At 37.4% G+C, this 18768-nt stretch overlaps 1 long non-coding RNA gene across 2 annotated transcripts in view; it reads left to right on the forward strand.

Moving 5' to 3' along the window:
- The first annotated feature begins 7090 nt into the window (after positions 1–7090).
- Positions 7091–18768, forward strand: part of LOC123653320 — a 46839-nt gene continuing 35161 nt past the window's right edge. Inside the window, exons 1-3 of one of the 2 annotated variants that reach the window (XR_006743052.1) lie at positions 7091–7169; positions 11826–11908; positions 12341–12472. This is a non-coding gene — a long non-coding RNA (uncharacterized LOC123653320). Of the gene's footprint in view, positions 7170–8736; positions 8783–11825; positions 11909–12340; positions 12473–18768 lie in introns of those variants that run through there. The other variant, XR_006743054.1, reaches the window with a different exon arrangement.

Below are 18768 nucleotides of genomic sequence, written 5' to 3' on the forward strand. Positions count from 1 at the left end.
AAGAAAGGTAGAGTATCCATACCCAAATTCCAGCACTACCACTCAACAGCTTGATGTGAAGGCAGTGTAGCCATTCCAAATTATAGCACCACCACTCAACAGCTCTGTGAGCTGGGCATGTTACTTAACTTCTCTGTGCTGCCTTTCCCATGAGTAAAGTCAGGATAACAGTGCTAACACAGTAATTTTTAAGGGAGTAATGATGGTGTGATGAGTAAACGAGTTAATGTTTAAAACACTATGTCACCCCACACAAAGAAAGCACTAAAATTACCTGCTACTACTCCCTATAAGTTTTGAATTGTTTATTTGCACCCATGTTCTTTTCATCTTTTGACAGTTTTGCAATTTCACTTTTTGCCCCATCTCCTTTCTTGCATCTTGACTTTGTAACTAAATGCAACAGGTGATGAACAGCAAGATTGACAGAGCTCCAGGTCCAGGTAGTAGTAGAGTGAATAGAATTGGCTAGTCTTCTGTCCTCCTGGAACCTATATTCTTCTTTCTGAATGGAGCACATGAACTAAATGAACACGGGGCAGAGATAGAAATAAACAATTGATGAGATGGAGATGCATGAAGGTGGGATTGATATAACACAGTTACTTTAGAAGAAATGGTGACAGAGCTCTCTCTGAGGACATGACATTGGAGTAGAGATCTAAATGTTGAGAAGGAATCAGCCATGAAAAGATTTGGTAGAAGAAAACTCAGGGAGAGGGACCAGAGATTAGCACATTCTGGCTTGATCTGTTCAAGGGACACAAACGATAGCCAGAATGCCTGGAGCTTAGTGAGCAATGGAGAGTGACTAGGGACCATGTGAAAGAGAGATAGACTGGAAGAAGACCATGTGGAGCACTCCAAGGCAGAGCACTTAGATTTAGAACAGGGTCTCTCAAACACGGAACTGTGAACATTTAGACCAGACAACTCTGTTGATATGGACCGTCCTGTGAATTTTAGGATGTTTAGCAGCATTTTTGGCTTCCACCCAGGAGATGCCAATAGCATTCTCCCCAGTTGTGATAATTAAAAATGTTTCCAGACATTGTCAAATATTCCTATAGGGACAAAATTATTCATGATTGAGAACCACTGGCTTAAGAGTATTTTCAACAGGGAAAATATGATATTATTTACATTTTAAAAATATAATTTTGGTCAATTTGTAGAGAATGGATTGTTGAGAGTAACCAATGGAAATATGGAGACTAGTTCTAGGATGAAGATGATAGTATTTGGAATTGCATGGTATTGGAGAAGGTGTTTAATTTATATTAATAGCTAGTATTTATTCTTTTTAAAAAATATTTTTATTTATTTCAGAGAGGAAGGGAAAGATAGAAACATTGATGATGAGAGAGAATCATTGGCTGCTTCCTGCATGCCCTCCACTGGTGATTAAGCCTGCAACCCGGGCATTTGCCCTGACTGGAATCAAACTGTTACCCCTTGGTTCATAGGTTGACACTCAATCACTGAACCATGAAGGAAAGAAGGAAAGAAATACTTTTCATCTGGAGGATGAAAAGTATTTCTTCTTAACAAGATAATATGAGTAAAACTTTTATAAAAATTCACAAATTATAAAGCAATAGCACAAAATCTAGCATAGAGAAGGTACTCAGTAAAGGTATGTTGAATGAATAAATGAACAAATGCATTATGGATTTCTCATAATCATTGTTTTGGTGATCAATATAGGATAAAGGTCCGTGGTCCATATAATGTTGGCTTTGGATTCATTTTCAATAATGCGCTGGTACATAAGATCTTTTGGTAGATTCTGTCAATAGAGCATGATCCTTAAATAGAGAGTCTATCATTATATGAACATTCTAAAACTAGAAAAGCTCAATTTTGTGTTTCTTCAACTTTGGGTGACTAGATCTCATCCTAAACTTAATTATAGCAAAACATTAATATAAGGCATTTGAACTATTGTCAGGGGAAGCAGCGATTATTTCCAGTAATGGATGAGAGCCAACTTCTTCTCTTCCCCCCACTCCCCTACATTTTCCATTATAAAGCATGCTTTCTGAGTAATGAAACCTTTAAACCTGAGTTGATAAAATTGGCTTGGATCTGTATTGAATTTTTAAAATCTATTTTTTTTTGGTTGCAATGATTTTTGAGGCTCCCTATTGTGTAATAACCCACCTACCTATTAAAGGATAAAGAGTAGACAAAAGTGGCAGAGGACACAGCATCACAGTTAGAGGGTCCAGTTTGAATGTTTCTCTGGGTTTTTCTGAAGGATGAAAAGTTGTGCTGGAAACCTCATAAGGATAGATTTTCCTATGATGTGTCTTTACTTTCTGCTGCCAATTGGATTGAAAGTATCACAAATAAAAGTGTTTCTTGTCGTATTTTCATATATCTCAGTCTAGTTCCAGGAAACACAATAGATGTGAACCATACAACTATAAAAGACTCCATCTGAAAAACGAGCAACCTTCAGGGATGTCTGATTTGTTTCAAGAGTTAGGTAAAAGCCAAGGTCTTCCAAATCTGTTCAGTTTAAATTACAACTTGCTTCAGGTGGTTGCCACTGGTTTGCCAAAAGATTACCGCACAGAGGGGCTTCTTTCTAGTTTATGAGGTCTGGGCACTTTGGTGAAATCTAACAAACCTTGCATAAAGCCCCTTTTTGAAAAAAAAATTTTCAAGAGAAGTTAATTCTTGTTAGAAATTCAAAGGGCAGAAAGTGTGGGAACGGAAGTAAAAACGTTAAATGCGATCACACTCCTTAAACTGAAGTTTGGAAACTTAAACTGGATTTCCAGGAAACATTGATTGGAGGTCAGTCTGGAAGATCATGACAAACATCTTTTAAAATTATTTGGTAATGCTTAATAAATTAAACAGCTATTAAAGAAATGTTCCTCCATCTTTGTTATCATTTAAAATTATGGAGATGATCTACATCTCTATTTTATCCCAGTTTTAAATAAGCCAATGTAATATAATTGAATCAAGGACTATAAATCCCCATAGTACCAGAAAGAAAATGAATTTTGTTATTACGCTTAGTTTGGGAAGTAATTAGAGGCATTTTGGAATAAGTCATATACATTTTCTACCCCTCACATGCTATTAAGATGAGTATACAAATAAGTGTTAAACATGTCAGATTGAAGCAACCCCAAATAAAACATTTGTGTTCTTATTCTAAGCCAAATGAATGTTTTGCAATGTGAATCAAATTTTTTTCTTTTTGTAATCATCTTAATGTCTTTCATTGACAGGAACATATAAACCCTTGTTCATGCCGGGGATCAAGTATCATTTATCAAGGTTCCTATTTCCAGTTTAATAAAATCTATATTTACACTGGCAAATTCCAGTCGCATTAATAGCCTTGGGATGTAAAATGTGATAGGTGTGGCCTATTTGCACAAAAGGCCACTTTCCTTTCTTTGGGTTTTATGCTTTTTATTGGGGGCAGTCAAGAAAAAGCTCCCATTAGAGTGTTCACCACAAGGGAAAAGAAGAGTCTTGGCAAGGGGAGGAGGATGCTGGTCTTCATAGGGAACTGGGGCTACATCTTGGCAGAGGCTGGAGACTCCCTGTGAGGAAGAGTTGGCAAGAACAATGCAAAGTGGGGAGTGAGTTGTGCCCTCCACTGGGAGAATGAGCAAGTCAAACAATTTAAGTGAAAAATCTTTCAAGCCAAATCAATCCTCATGGCATGAATGAAAAAGACTGAACAAATTATATATTTAGTTAAAATATAACGACCAAGGGTAAAAGAGTGCTGATGAAATTTAGGCCAGTTGTTTTTTTTTCTGTAGTCATGATTTTTATATTCAATCCTGAGTCGCTCAACGACCGGGTTGTGCTGTGAGAACTGTGTCATTAGGCAATGTTATTGCTGTGCAAACATCACAGAGCACTTACACAAACTTAGATGATAAAGCCCACACACCCTTAGACTATATGGGATTGCCCACCGCTCTTAGGCTACTAGTCTGTTCACAACTGTAACACATGGTAAGGATCAGTGTATCTAAACATATCCAAACACAGAAATGGTAAATTAAAAATACAGTATAAAAGATTCAAAATGTGATTCGCTTATATAGGGCAGTTACCACGATTGGGGTTTGCAGGACTGGAAGTTGCTCTGGGTGATGGTGAGAGATGGTGAAGGTCTAGCACTGTAGTCTGCAAACTACAGCTCGTGAGCCACATGCTGCTCTTTGGCCCCTTGCGTGTGGCTCTTCCACAAAATACCATAGCCTGGGCGAGTCTATTTTGAAGAAGTGGTGTTAGAAGAGGTTTAAGTTTAAAAAATTTGGCTCTCAAAAGAAATTTCAATCGTTGAACTGTTGATATTTGGCTCTGTTGACTAATGAGTTTGCTGACCGCTGGCTTAGCACATCACTGAACACGGCTGTGGATTTTATAATCACTGTCCTACAAGCCTTTCCCCCTGCTTCCTACAGACAAGATCAGAAGTGGAACACCAAAGCTGTCAATGCTGCTTCATGAACAGGGAGTGGGCTGGATTGCTGGAGAATATTTAGGAGAAACTGGCCAGGTAAGGCATAGATCCCCGTAATACTGACTGAGGAGGCAGTGAAAGGTGCTGAGGAACAGTAGGAATAATTTATCAACATGGAGAGATAAAGGGACATAGGGGCGTGTCATGGCAATGTGATGTTTATCTATTGCACTGTTAGAGCACTACTTGGGTCAAAATAACATTGGATGTTTTTTCCTAAAAAAAATAAAAAGAGGGTGTTTAACACGGGAAGGGTGTAGAACTGAGGACTCAATATTTTGACTCCAGAAATTTGTTTTGGTTACATTGCACTTATTGGCACAAAGAGCTCTTTCTGGCCTTGAATTGATGGAAGAAATAGAGCTTACTTATGTTTTACATTATTATAGTCTGAAAATACATCCAAAGTCCAGGGACAGGCTGGCTCCACTCAACCACAGAATGCTCTCTAAAGTGACAATGGCACTTGATGCTCGTTAAGGTATCTCCATGGACCTGTGTTCCTGTTTAGGATCTTAGGTCCTCAACAAAGAATTTCCGGAAGTATATCCTGAAGACCAGCAAGCTAGATCTGGGAAGGCTTTAGTGCCCTCTGAATACCCCGTGCTGGTAGGACAGGCTTCTCTGTGCTGACACACGTCAGTGACTGACTGACTGGGATGTAATCTGAGTACTCAAAATTGAGGTGCCGTGAGTGAGAAGGAATCTATTGCCAACCCCCATAAATATTGCTCACATAAGAGAGAAAAAGTTCCTCCTGCACCATGTAGCCTTCCATTTCTTATAGGAAATTCAGGTCCATTATAGTCTTATGGGACCACCGTCGCATATATGGATGGTCGTTGACTGAGACGTTATGCAATGCATGACTACACCTAATTTTGGAAGAATCCAAAATAGGTCCCCGTGGATCTGGAGATGCCACTTAAATGAACTGTGCCTTTGTCAGTGTGCCACAAAGTCACTGGAGAATGTGTGCCCTCACTCCCCACTCCCTGTCATCTGGCTGGCTGCTCCATTCCCATAAAACTTCCTCAGAGAAGACCACCCTAGGTCTGCATAGATTCTCCCCAAACCAGCCTGGTCAGGCTTACCCTTTATATGTCCTCACAGGTTCCTGAACTTTTCTCTACACTCTCTGAGTTATATTCAATTATTTATTTCATGATCATTTATTCATGTCTGTCTTCCCAATAGACTACCTGGTCTATAAGAAGTAAACAATTTTCCCCACAAATGTCCCATTCCTTTGCCCAGTCCTTGACACGTATGGCCCTGGAAGTTTCCTCTGTATAAACAGATAACATGATCCTTACTTCATCACCTCTGAAGCCACCCAAACAGGTATTTTACCAAAATTTGTGTATCTTTTATCCTTGGTTCATTTTTAAAAAAATAAAAATCCTGAGGAATGTTATAATCTGCTCTTTGTGATTCTGCTTTCCATCCTCATTAATTTTTGAATTTAAAAAACCGAAGTTCTGTGATGCAGAGTGTGGGATTGGTTTTTAAAAATCGAGAACAGCTTTAGTTTAGTGTTGACAAAATATATATACACCATAGTATTTTTCTTCTGACCTCATTGTGAAATGTTGGAAGAATAATGCACACCTGTCTGTCAGTTAAAAAAATAATAAAAACATTTATTTCCCAGCTAGTCACATACCTAGTTCAGTTTTAAGATTTCACATAATTGTCAGCCATGGATGAAAAGTGATTTACATCAAATTCCAATAAGAAGCTAACTTGACAGAGAGGCTGTGTTGAATCCAATAAGTCTTTACAAAAAGTTAACTTAAAGTTGGACCTACTATAAAATATATAAACTGAGGGGAGAAGGAAAATTCTCCATTTTGGGATTCAGGGAATGAGGAGGAGGGTGTGTGCACATATTTAATGGTGTTTTATATTGATGCTCTGGACTCATTTTTCCTCCTAAAACAAAACTGAAGAATGTTTCTATGACCTAGAATTGACTTTCTGTAAATGTACATTTTACTGATAAGTTATAAATAGTTTATGATGATTTTAAATTAAAACCAGAAGTTAAATTTGGAACATGGAAGAGCTAAATAAGTTAACTCAAAAATGTAGTGTCTTGAACTGCCATATCGTATATCAGAAAAAAACAAAACAAAACAAAAAAACCCTGCCAGGACTCCTCTGGCTGTGATCAGAGCTGCTCTTAGCAGATCCATGGCTGCTTTGGTAGTTGGGATCTATGAGTTTTTGCTTTGGTAATTTCAAGGTCACTGAAGCTGTGTGTATTGAAATGGCCACTTCTGCTCTCACATTAATAATCACTAATGATGTGTTAGTTAAAAGTGGGAGCTTATATCCCAGGGCATTTGGAGATATTTCAATAAACTCAAACAGTCCAAAGCATAGGTAATTGTATATCAAGTTATTTGTAATGATCACAGGGGACGAATAATTACCTCCCAGGGACTGGGAATAAGATGAAGTGTGAGAATAACTAAGTATGTTAATGACTGGTGGATGAATAATGCTTGGAGTAGAAACCAAACTCTGAATTGAAAATCTTTGTTCCTATGCACCTCTCAGAGACATGGTGGCACTGAAGAAATCACATAACTGACCTTCCTTAATCTCAATTTCCACAACTATAAAATGGGTCTATTAAAGACTATTTTGTGGGGTATTAAAAAATGCAGTGTGGTGAGTGACTGACACATAGTAGGTAATCAATAAATGATCAGTATGATGAAGTGGATCAATGTCCTTGCTTTATTGCTTATTAGCTTTGTAATAAGGTCATTAGTTTCTTAAGGCTTTTCTATCATCTGTAAAATAAGAAAAATAATACCAAAATTGCAGACCTGTTTTAGGAATAAAATGAACTAATCTTTATAACATTTTAGCATATTACTTGAGTGAAATAGCTATATCACTCAGTCTTGAAATGTCTCAAGTTTGTTTCTTTATCTTTAGAATTAAATTTCTCTAGAGCAAAAGTGCTCTTTGTGTCTGGTGGCAATACTAAAAGTAAACAAACCATAAAACAAACAAAACAAAACAAAACAAAAACTCTAGCTATTAGTACTTAGTAGTAAAAGTGGAGCAATGACTTTGGAAACTGGAAACACTGCCCAAAGGGAATCTGACCCATGTGTTTAATAGAGAGGATAATAAATGAGAGTAATAAGCATCATTCTCTTCAAACAAATATTATATTGTTTCTTGTTTTTAAAGTTCTTTGAAGCAAAGAGACAAAGCGTAAGTGCTGAAGGCCTCACAGTATTTTTTTAAAGCTCTCATTGTTTCAATCATTTCTGTGTGCTTTTTGTTTGTTTGTTTTGTTACATATTCATTATTTTTAAGAAGAAGCTTTAGTTTTCATTTAATTGATAAGTACACTGAATTAGGTGCATGCTATGCCTATCATGGGCCCAGAAGTATCAAGGTTAGCTAATTAACATCCTAATTTTTAGTGGCCAGTTTTCAAACATATAAAAGAAGACCTCGTAGAGAATGTAACAAGCATTAACAAGTTAGCTATCTAGTTCCAAATTCTTCCATGAATCCTCACAAGTGTTTTCAAAATTATCCACAGAATTACCTGAGTCTTCAAGCTATACATAGCAGTCCATTAATGTCTTCACATTTGTATACTTATTAATATCTAGTTAGTAAGATAATTCATGCCTATAAGGAGAATTCTTATCTGCGCATACTTCTATTTTCATTGTTCAAGTTCTCCAACTATAACCAAACAGAAAAGTAAGATAACCTATCAGTGAGTAATACTGTTGATTTTACTCTATTATGGTCTTTTGCAGCAACTTTCAATAGGTGTGCTGCAAGAATTTCAAAACATGCAATACCTGACTACTTAGTCAGGGCCACTGACCTCTTTTCCCTTCGATTGTAAAATGAAAACATGATTGCAGCCAACACAATAGCTGTCTGTTGTGAATGAATAAAAATCATACCTATTTTTTTTTTGTCAGATTGGCCAGAAATGTCTTTTTGATGTGATGCAGAACTTTAGTCATTAGTTAAATGTGCCATGAGATGAAAAAGGTTGAAAATTGCTGGTCTCCTGTATACATTTATTGAATACCAAAGGAGAGGAAAATTGTTGGGAGTGGAGCGGGACAAGCAGCAAAAATTACTGGAAGGAACATTTTCATTTCTTCAGACTTACTAAGTGTCAATCATTATTCTGAACTTTAAGTGGGCAACAAAATTTCTCTTCCAGATGGAAGAATTAAGTTCCTTTGGAAACTATGAACTCTTTCTGGAATTCAGGTCACTGTGTAATGCTTACTAGTATACCTTTGGCAATTTGACAAGTTGGTGTTTTTAAACAGTTGTTTTTTTTAAAATCTGCATCTGAGTATATGTTTATTGATTTTAGAGAGTGAAAAGGGAGAGAAGGAGAGAGACAAAGAGAAGGAGAGAGAGAGAGAGAGAGAGAGAGAGAGAGAGAGAGAGAGAGAGAGAGAGAGAGAGAGAGAGAGAAACATTGATGTCAGAGAGAAATATCAAATTGGTTGCCTCCTGTACACACCCTGATTGGGGATTGAACCCACAATCTGGGTATATGCACTGACAGGGACTCAAACCGCAACCCTTTGGTGTATGGGACAATGCTCCGGACCAATCGAGCCACCTGGCCAGGGCCAAGTAGGTGTTTTTAAATTGAGATTGTACAAGGCAGAGAATTTTCACAGGCGCTTCTGGTGTTATAGTCCCAGTCATGTTGGGATGAAAGGCATATAGTAAATGGACTGTAGGAGGGGTTTCATTTCCCTATTTTGGGTGGTTATAGGTAAAAAATGTTCAGATATCAGCAGTATTATATGGTTTGCCAAATAGTTTGTGAACCAACAGTGCGTTACATTTTGTGATACTCCCCTGAGGCACTCTGAACGAAAATGCGACCTGCTGAAAGTAACGTTATGAAGGTTATTTTCTTAGTTGACAGAACATTTAATCACTGTGTTACTGGTCTGGTTTTCCAACTCTGAGGATCGTGAACACAGAAATTGGCTTATCTTTCAGGTCCCAGCTTAGTTACATTTTACCTCTACAGAGGAGGATTCTCAGACTCTCCATCTCTGTCTACATTTTCTTTCAAAATAATGCTAATCACAATTTATTAACCATGTGGAATGTAATTTATTAGTGTGGTTGCATTAATGTTTATAAACTTTTCCCCTAAGCTCTCAAAAAAGAATCCATAATTTTGTAGACTCCTCAATCCAAGATTGGCTCTTAGATATTTGTGCTGAAAAATTTGACAGGAAGTGGGGAAACTTGCTGGAATTTAAAACAATCTACAGGGTAAGGAGGTGAGAAAGAGGGAAGGATGTGAGGATAGAGTATAAAAGACAAAAAGATGGAGAGTATAGAGCATTTGCTATAAAGTGAGTCTATTGATATTTGACACCAAACATATACATGTATATGAATAATTTATGTTCCTGTTATTTATTAAATAGCCAAAGTTTAAAAATGTTTTATTTCTAGAGAAAAAAAAGATCAGTAAATCTCAAACTTCAAAAAGTTAAATTTAAATTATAGTTCAAATTTTATACCATAAAAATCATTTTAAACTACATACTAATTAGGTTGAAATGTATTTTAAAAATATGCAAAATTTCCTCTTCATTACAGATTGTTTTGCTTCTATAGTATATCTGGCTGTGGGTAAAAGCCCATTAAATAACTGCATTACTGAAAAATCTTTGACAAGACACTTCTATTCTTTTTAAGACAATTTGTGGGCAAAATGCAACCATTCTAGCTATAAAACCATTCTAGTATAAAAATAAAAAATATGTGCAGAAAATTAGTTACATATCCTGAATTTTCCATAAGGGAAGCAGAGTTAATGAGCATGAGAAATGCATTTTGAAGAGAGAGGCATTTAAACATATAGAGATAAAATAGAAATGTAATCATAAAATGGTTGTATTTGAAAGTATGATATTTGAGTTTTTTAGGATCCCTCATATAATATGTAAATAATTTTCACATATATAGAAGCTGGAACGGTTTGAGACATTATCTTCATTTTAAAGGAAGGTTTCCCCAAGTCAGGCTGCCTTACTGACTCTGCCTTCTAAATAATGAAAAACATTAACATTTAATGGATGAGCACTGACTTGGCCTCTAAGCAAAAATAAAGAATAAAAGAAATGAAGATCACATTCAACACAATGCGACCACTGGAATATTTGTCAGCTCATCATCTGCTCTGTTTGGAAAAATCTGTCCTGCAGCTGGCTAGTTAGGGACCCTCATAGCCTGGAGGAAGACACAACTGTGTTACAAGATGTAGGCTTCCTGGTGATAGTTCAATTAATACTGTGTATTCTCAAATCTCGCATCAAAGTACAGATTTATTAGAGTTCAAAGAAATATTTTATTACAATTGCTCTGAGAGGTAAAAGCGTTCATTGATCTTAGAGGGGAAATTAAGCTGTACAAAACAAGATTTCCGTCTGCACCCCCCCCCCCCGCCCCCAAGTCAAATGTGATGATAAAGATTGATAATCTTTTGAACAGTTTATAGTCTATACTGGGGTCTTAACTTTCTATTAACTTCATAAAGGAAATTATCTGTAAGGAATGTTTTCTCTTTCTGACTTCACATGTTTCTTCAAAATTCTTTCTCTTAAGGTTATACCAAAGCAGAAATTGTTTGACATGACTCAGTATTACTTTATTTCACTATGTGGGGAGGCTTTTGGCTGGAAAACCCAAGCTCAGTAACAAATCGTGTTTTAAATGCCACTTTGAAAGGAGAGCAGGTTGGGCCAGTGGCTCAAGGTAGAAGTCCCATTCAGTAGGAGAATTTAGAAAGTGAAGCTGCTTCCTCATTCATAATGCTAATGAAAGGAAAATCCTGGGACTTGGTTTACATAGATTAATGGGCTGCTATATCTTAAAACTGTTGACAGTTTGTTTTGGCACTTCAAGAAGTGCTATAGCATTCATGCACAGTAAATTATGAGAGATTAGTGATCATCCAATTTAGAGTGAGCTAATGGTGTGTTTGTGTCAGAGGGCTTAATTTACAAAATCATGTCCCCAGCATTAAGTAAACATGCCAGGCTTGGGAAACTATGAAATGGCCATGCAAGACCCCAGGGGGTGAGCATGGTGGTAATCAAGGCCATAAAGACACGGACTACCTTTCATGTTTTAATTTACACCAGTGCATTTGAGGCCTATGAGCAGAAGATGTTTTCCAGCATCTGCAAGACAAACCCATGAATTCTGATTGTTTTGTGTTGTGTGTGTGTATGTGTGTGTGTGTGTGTGTGTTTAGTTTTTTTTTAAGAACATAAAAAAGTTGCATGAAGACTTCCCCAACAGCTGGACTACAGTCTTTGCTGGGTGAAGCCTCTTCCTAAGTCCATGTTTGTGAGTACACATTTACAGGAATCAAGCTCTCTAGTTTTATGACTTCAAATGTAGAAAGAGTTATAGGATAAAAAAGGGTCATTCTTTAAAAATAAGCTCTATTAAGGTCAATATTTAACTCCAAGCCAATATCACACTATATTTGGCTTTTCCTTCCCCCCCAAAAAATGGTATTCAAGAAATTTTCTCTGCCCCTAACTTTGTAAGACTGAGTTCTTTCTGTCTTTTGAGATAGATTTTGAAGGGGTCTTTTATCATTGTTCTTTGCAAGTCAGCACAACTCCCCTTATTGAGTGACTTCTTTTTTTTTTCTTTTCTCTCTTGAGGGTTTCATTCTATGTAGCCATTGCACCAGCTAGGATACTTTGTTCAATCCTTTATTTATTTAATAATACTTATTCAGTATTGACTATGCTCTAGACATTTCTTTAGGCCTGTGCTTTCCAGCATGGAAACCACTCACCATTTGTGCCTGCTGAGCCCTTGTAATATGGCTGATCAGCATTGAGGTGTGCTCTAAGTGCAAAGCACACACTGAATTTTACAGACATAGAACACAAAAAGGTAGAATAGTCTATCAGCATTTTTATATTGCTTATTATTTAACATGAATTAGTATAAGCCTTGCTGAAAAGTAATAAAAGCAAAACATTCTTTCACCTGGAGACATCCACAAAGCACAGATATTGAGGCTTGGAGTTCCTATTGGAACTAGTCTATCATTGGTCCAAGGTGACAGCCACAGGGCTTTCTCACAGAGGAAACCACTTTCCCTAAATGCAGGGGTCCTGGGAGAAGAGATGCTAACCTGGGGATACCTACTGTAGTGGCTTAAATGGTGGCCCCTGAAAGATGTGTCCATATCTAAATCCCTGGAATTTGTGAATATGATCTCATTTGGAATAAGAGTCTGTGTAAATGATCAAGTTAAGGATCTCGAGATGAGACTATCCAGCATTATCGGAGTGCGCTCTGAATCCAATGTCAAGTGTCATTAAAAGGGACAGAAGAAGAGAAACTAGAAACACAGAGAATAAGGTCACGAGAAGCACTAGGCAGAGACTGAAGTCATGCAGCTACAAGTCAAGGACCTCATGGAGCCACCAGAAGGTAGAGAAGACAAGCAATGATTTTTTCTTAGAGCCTTCAGAGAGATTGTGGATCTGCCAACTCCATGATTTTGGATCTGATCTTCAGAACTATGAGGGAATATGCTTCTGTTTTTTTAAAGCTGCCATGTTTATGGTATTTTGTTACTGTAGTTCTAGGAAACAAATGCATGTACACTTTTTCCCTACTAAAATATAAGAATTGGATAACTCCCTCCTCTTTACCTTGAGAAAGACCAAAATAATTACTCTAATCTAAGGTCCTTCATATAGAAATAAAGATTATCTCTTTCTATAAAAGGATGGTCCCTTTGAACTTTGCCCTATATTACCCAATACACAAGCTCAATTTAAGCCTTTTACTCACATTATTTTACTTATGTTCTCATGCTTAGTCTGTGACAAACCCCATTCACCCTCTTTGTAAATCCTGCTCCAAGGTCAAAATAACTCATTCACCTGTTGCTAAATACTATTATTATTTATTTCATTCATTTGGCAGATATTTTTGAGAATCATATAGATAAATAAAAATATTTGCAATATTTTTGCGGGCTACATTTTGAGCAAAGAAGACAAAGATTTCTACTCTCCTATATCTTAATTTCTAATAGTTTCAGAGAGATGATAAATAATAACAATGAGTTATATAGAATTTTATAGGTTAATAAATATTGTGAGCACAGGAAAAGTAGACTTGGGTAAGGGCAGGGTGGTTGCAATAGTAAATAAGGTGGTCAGGGTGGGCCTTATTGAGAAAATGACATCTGAAAAAAGACTGAAGGAAGTGAGAAATTAGCAAGGGAGACATCTGTGGGAAGAGCATTGCAGGCAGAGGGAACTACTAGAGCAAAAACTACAAGGTTGGAGCATCGCTGGTGTGTGTGAGCCAGAGGCCAGTATGCTGGGAAGTAGTGTGAGCATGGGACAAAGTGACAGGAGAAGCAGTAATCGTGGGCAGCCTGTGGAACCCATTAGGCCACTGTAAGAATACCAGACTTTTTGAGTGCTTAGAAGGCTTTAAACAGAGGAAAGACATATTCTGACTTATTTTTTTTAAAGTTATTTTGGTAATGGTGCTAAGAATAGGCCATGTAGGAAACAGAGGTGAGAGTAAGGTTAAAAGCAGAGAGACCTGTTAAGAGAATGTTGCAATGGAGAAATAATGTTGGCTCAGACCTACATAGCCAGTGGAGGTGGTGAGAAGAGATGAGGTCATGGATATATGATTTGAAGGTATAGTCAGCAGGGTGTGAAAGAGTGAGAGAAATCAAGGTTGATTCCATAAATTTGACCTGAACATCTAGAAGGATAGGGACACTTTCAATGAAATAAGAAAGGCTGGATGGAGAGCAAGATTTTTTAGTGTGTGTTATCCCTTTCCAAGTAGATTTTCTTATTATAATATAATTATCCTGAGCTAGTGGCTTCACCACAAGCAAATTAGGAGTGATGCATGCATAGTTCAGCCTCCATTGGACTCTGGGGTGTTCTTGACTCACTCCATTAGGGAAATGGCAAAGGTCCAAGCCTTCTGCAGTTTACTTCTCATTAGTCTGATTCTCTATGAGATCCTGAGGACTCGCATACGGTCTCCTGAAATTACCGATTTTATACTTAGAATGTCTTCTAAACTAGCCTTCACTACTTTCCTCTTCCAACATGATAGATTCTCTTTTTAATTAATAATAGTTGCCTTGACATTTTCCTGAATAGTATTCCAAATTTCTTTCAAGAAATCCTCTCTCCTAATATTCCCACATTATTGGTTATCATCTTAGTGAAAGTTAGAACTTGCCTCTTCACTTTTCCATTGTTCTCTGAGCCTACAATATCCTTTCAATAAATTCCCTTTCCTTAAGACAGGTGAAATTGCTTTCATCAGTACAATGAACAATGCTGGCAGATATATATCTTTATTTAAATGAGAGGAAGGATAAAATTTACCTTTTAACATTAGAATTCTACATTATAAAGGTTTTATACCCTTACTTCAGGAAGGTAATTTATATATAATGATATATATTAGAGGCCCAGTGAATGAAAATTCATTCACTGGAGGGGAGTGTCCCTCAGCTTGGTCTGCCCCTCCTCTCCTAGTCTGGGAGACCTCAGGGATGGGAGGCAACCTGGTGATCAGGGGAAGTTGATGCCTTATTATACCTCTGCAGCTGCCACTGCTGGCAGTGCAAGCCTTGGCTGGCCTGGTTACCTGGGCATCTGCCACCTGAGGCTTGCCTGTATCTTGGGCCCACCTTGGGCAGCTGGGCAGCTGACAACCAAGGCTTGCCTATGCCTTGGGTTGGCCTTGGTAGCTGGGGGGCTGAGGGGACTGGGGGACTCTGGAGGTAGGCATGTGGAGTGGCTGGACCTGCCTGGGGGTAGGCCCAACTGTGCCACGTGCCTACTGCCCCAGCAGGGCTAAGGGGTCTGGGTGCCATCATCTCTGAAGGTGTGGCAGTCAATTAACATATTCCCTCCTTATTGGCTGTGGATGCCACCATCTTTGTGAGGGTGGGATGGTCAATTAGCATATTTTCTCTTTATTAGATAGGATAGTTTTATGTGCAAAAAACTTTGTGAGCTTTAATTCAATGACATTGTCTATAAATATTATCACAAAGTTCAATAGATGGGCCCTAGTGAGCTCCTCAAGTGGAGTTTTCTTTGCTTAAACTATTCAGGCTCAATTGAGTTTATGAGATTAGTTGTCTCTATAATCATAGGCTAGAATGGGACTTTGCATGAAATCATAATTCAATCACAATTGGCATTTATTCAGTCATTTCATATCCTCAGATTAGTCTCTGAACTCATGATTTATTCTCTTTTTGTTGTCTAAACTTAGATTTATTTTTAGTATTTTCTATAGTATTGTATTAAATTGTTCAATACACTAAATACAGCAATACAATCAACCCTAGGGAGAAAATATTTCCATTTTCTTCTTTTCTTTTAGAGCCTGAATCTATTAAATTTTAGATCCTGAATTTAATCCTGTCATTAATATTTATGTTAAAATATTAAAAATATCTTTAGGCACATTAATAAGAAAATTACAAAAATATGAGTAAGGAGATTGTGAGCAGCTATATTAAGGATTTTAATTAGAATTTAAATAGCATTTTCATGGTCCAAATGAAATTCTTTTGAAAACTTTGCTGATTTAATTTTGTTGAAGAGAAGATTGCTATCTTCTTTTTTCCATAATTGTAAAACATTTATTTTTTTTAGATTTATAAACACCAGTTAGGAAGATTATTTTAATGAATTTTTATTTACCCATCAGATGTTTTCTTGCAATTAACATTGTATATACAGCTGCACTAGCATTTTTTCATTTGTGAATCATATCAAGTAAATTTTGGTGCCTGAACATTATAAATAATGAGAAACTATTCATCCTTTTAGCAAAACAATATGATCTAGGCTCTTGTGAATTATTATAAGATGAAGTCTTTCCTTTTTTTTAAAAAACAAAAACAAAAAAACCCACACATTTTTATTGATTTCAGTAAGGCAGGGAGAGGGAGAGAGAGAGAGAGATAGAAACATCAATGATGAGAGAGAATCATTGATTGGTTGCCTTCTGCACATCCCCTACTGGGGATCGAGCACGCAATCTGGGCATGTGCCCTTGACTGGAATCAAACCCGAGACCCTTCAGTCTGCAGGCCGACACTCTATCCACTGAGTCAAAGCAGCTAAGGAAAATCTTTCCTATTAAATGATTAACTGGGTAATAGTACCATATTTTCTTATTGTCAAGCTCTATTCTAAGCACTTTAGGTATATTAGCTCCTTTAATCATTTAATCTTTACAGCAACCATATAGAGCACCAGTCCATTTTTTTTTTTTTTAAAGAGGAAACTGGCTCAGTAACTTGTTCAAGATCACACACCTAAAGGGTGGCAGAAATAGATTAAAACACAGGCCATCTTTTCTTAACCACTACCCTACACTGTCTGTCAGAATAAACGATCTGGACCTATGCTCACAGATATTGTAATACTGTGGGAACAACAGTATTCCAAATGGAGAGCAAGCCTTAAAGGAGGGCTGTAGAGAGCTTCCCAACCTGTGCCTTACAGATAGCTGATAGGCCTGCTGCCCATGGATTCCAGCAGTCATGGGCTCCTTTACCCCAGTGTGCTGAGTTGTTTTCTGTGTGTAATATGAGCTGAAAACAATTGAGAAGTTCAGCAGATTCTCAGATAACATCGTTTCATTCAATGTTGTTTCCCTATAACGTTGATGAGGAAAATATAAAATCGATCCCTGGCCTTTGTCTGCGTGGCTTTCTCCAGGAGCTCTATTTCTGCCACATCCTAAAGATGGGCGTGTAAGGTGAACTGGCCTGTCTAAATTGCCCCAATTTAGTGGGTGTGAGTGCGAGTGTGCCCTGCGGTGGATAGTAGCTTATCCAGGGAAGGGGTTCTACCCTGTGCCCTGAACTGTCTGGATATGGCTCTGGCCATTTGCCATTTTGAACTGGGACAAATAGGTTGGAAAATCATTATCTTACTTATTTTTATTAATTTTTCTTAAGTGTATGTACTGCACACACTTATTTGATTGTTTGGTGATGTTTCTGTGACCAGAAATATGCTATAAGAACTTAAGTGTTGTTCAGATCAGTTTGGCCCATGGCAAAGTGATTTTTGTTATACATCATTTTGCTTAAAGCTGCAGTTTCCAAGAAGCTAGTGATTACATAAAGTGAAGTTTTACTGTAACTGCTTTGCTCTATTGATCTAAGCTGCTGGTATGCCAGCGGGGTCCACTTGACCCAATATTAGTTTTTTTTAAAAATATATATATATATATATTTTTTTTTTACAGAGAGGAAGAGAGAGGGATAGAGAGTTAGAACATTGATGAGACAGAATCATCAATCAGCTGCCTCTTGCACATCCCCTTCTGGGGATGTGCTTGCAACCAAGGAACGGCCCTTGACCGGAATCGAACCCGGGACCCTTCAGTCTGCAGGCTGATGCTCTATCCACTGAGCCAAACCGGTTTCGGCCCAATATTAATTTTTCAGTTTCCTTTTGGTCACTGTATTTGTAAAGATTGCTATTTTATGCAGCTTATCCTTTCTTAGAGATTTTCCACAGAACAAAGAGAAGAGCTAACAAAAAGAGGAAGGCTGGATGTTTGAGACAGAAAGAGGGACAAAAGATCAGATTGATTTGTAGAGCAGGAAGAAAGAGACGAAGGGGTTGACATGGAGGTGATATTTTGGATTAACGCATTATTTGAATTATGAATTCAATAAATATTTATTGATCACCTACTATTTCCTGGGCTCTAATCCAGGCTCAGAATGTGCCTATTATAGACATGGATCCTAATCTTCATGAAGCTTAGAATATAGCAGGAAATATGGACATAAAACCATACAAATGTGATAAATGCTATGAAAGGAGAAACATGACTCTGGGTCACTTTCCCTAAATCTTCGCTCTCTACTTCTCTTTATGCATCTGTGAACCACAGAGTTTTCTCTTGTGTCTTCTTATCTTTTTATTCAAAGTCATTTTGAGGGATCTCAAATAAATCCCTTGTCACTTAGCCAGTGCAAAAGATTAGCTGCCTGTTCCAACTTATCCACTGAAGTCTAGATGGCATTTCAAAAGCAACTTGACTGAAAATGAACTCATTTTTTCCTCAAAAGCTATTTCACCTAAGGTACCTCTAATGTTAATGAATGACAAAGTGATCCACCCATTTCCCAATTGAAAAGCCTA

This window comes from Pipistrellus kuhlii, unplaced genomic scaffold (assembly GCF_014108245.1).
Source record: "Pipistrellus kuhlii isolate mPipKuh1 unplaced genomic scaffold, mPipKuh1.p scaffold_m20_p_1, whole genome shotgun sequence".
NCBI lineage: Eukaryota > Metazoa > Chordata > Mammalia > Chiroptera > Vespertilionidae > Pipistrellus > Pipistrellus kuhlii.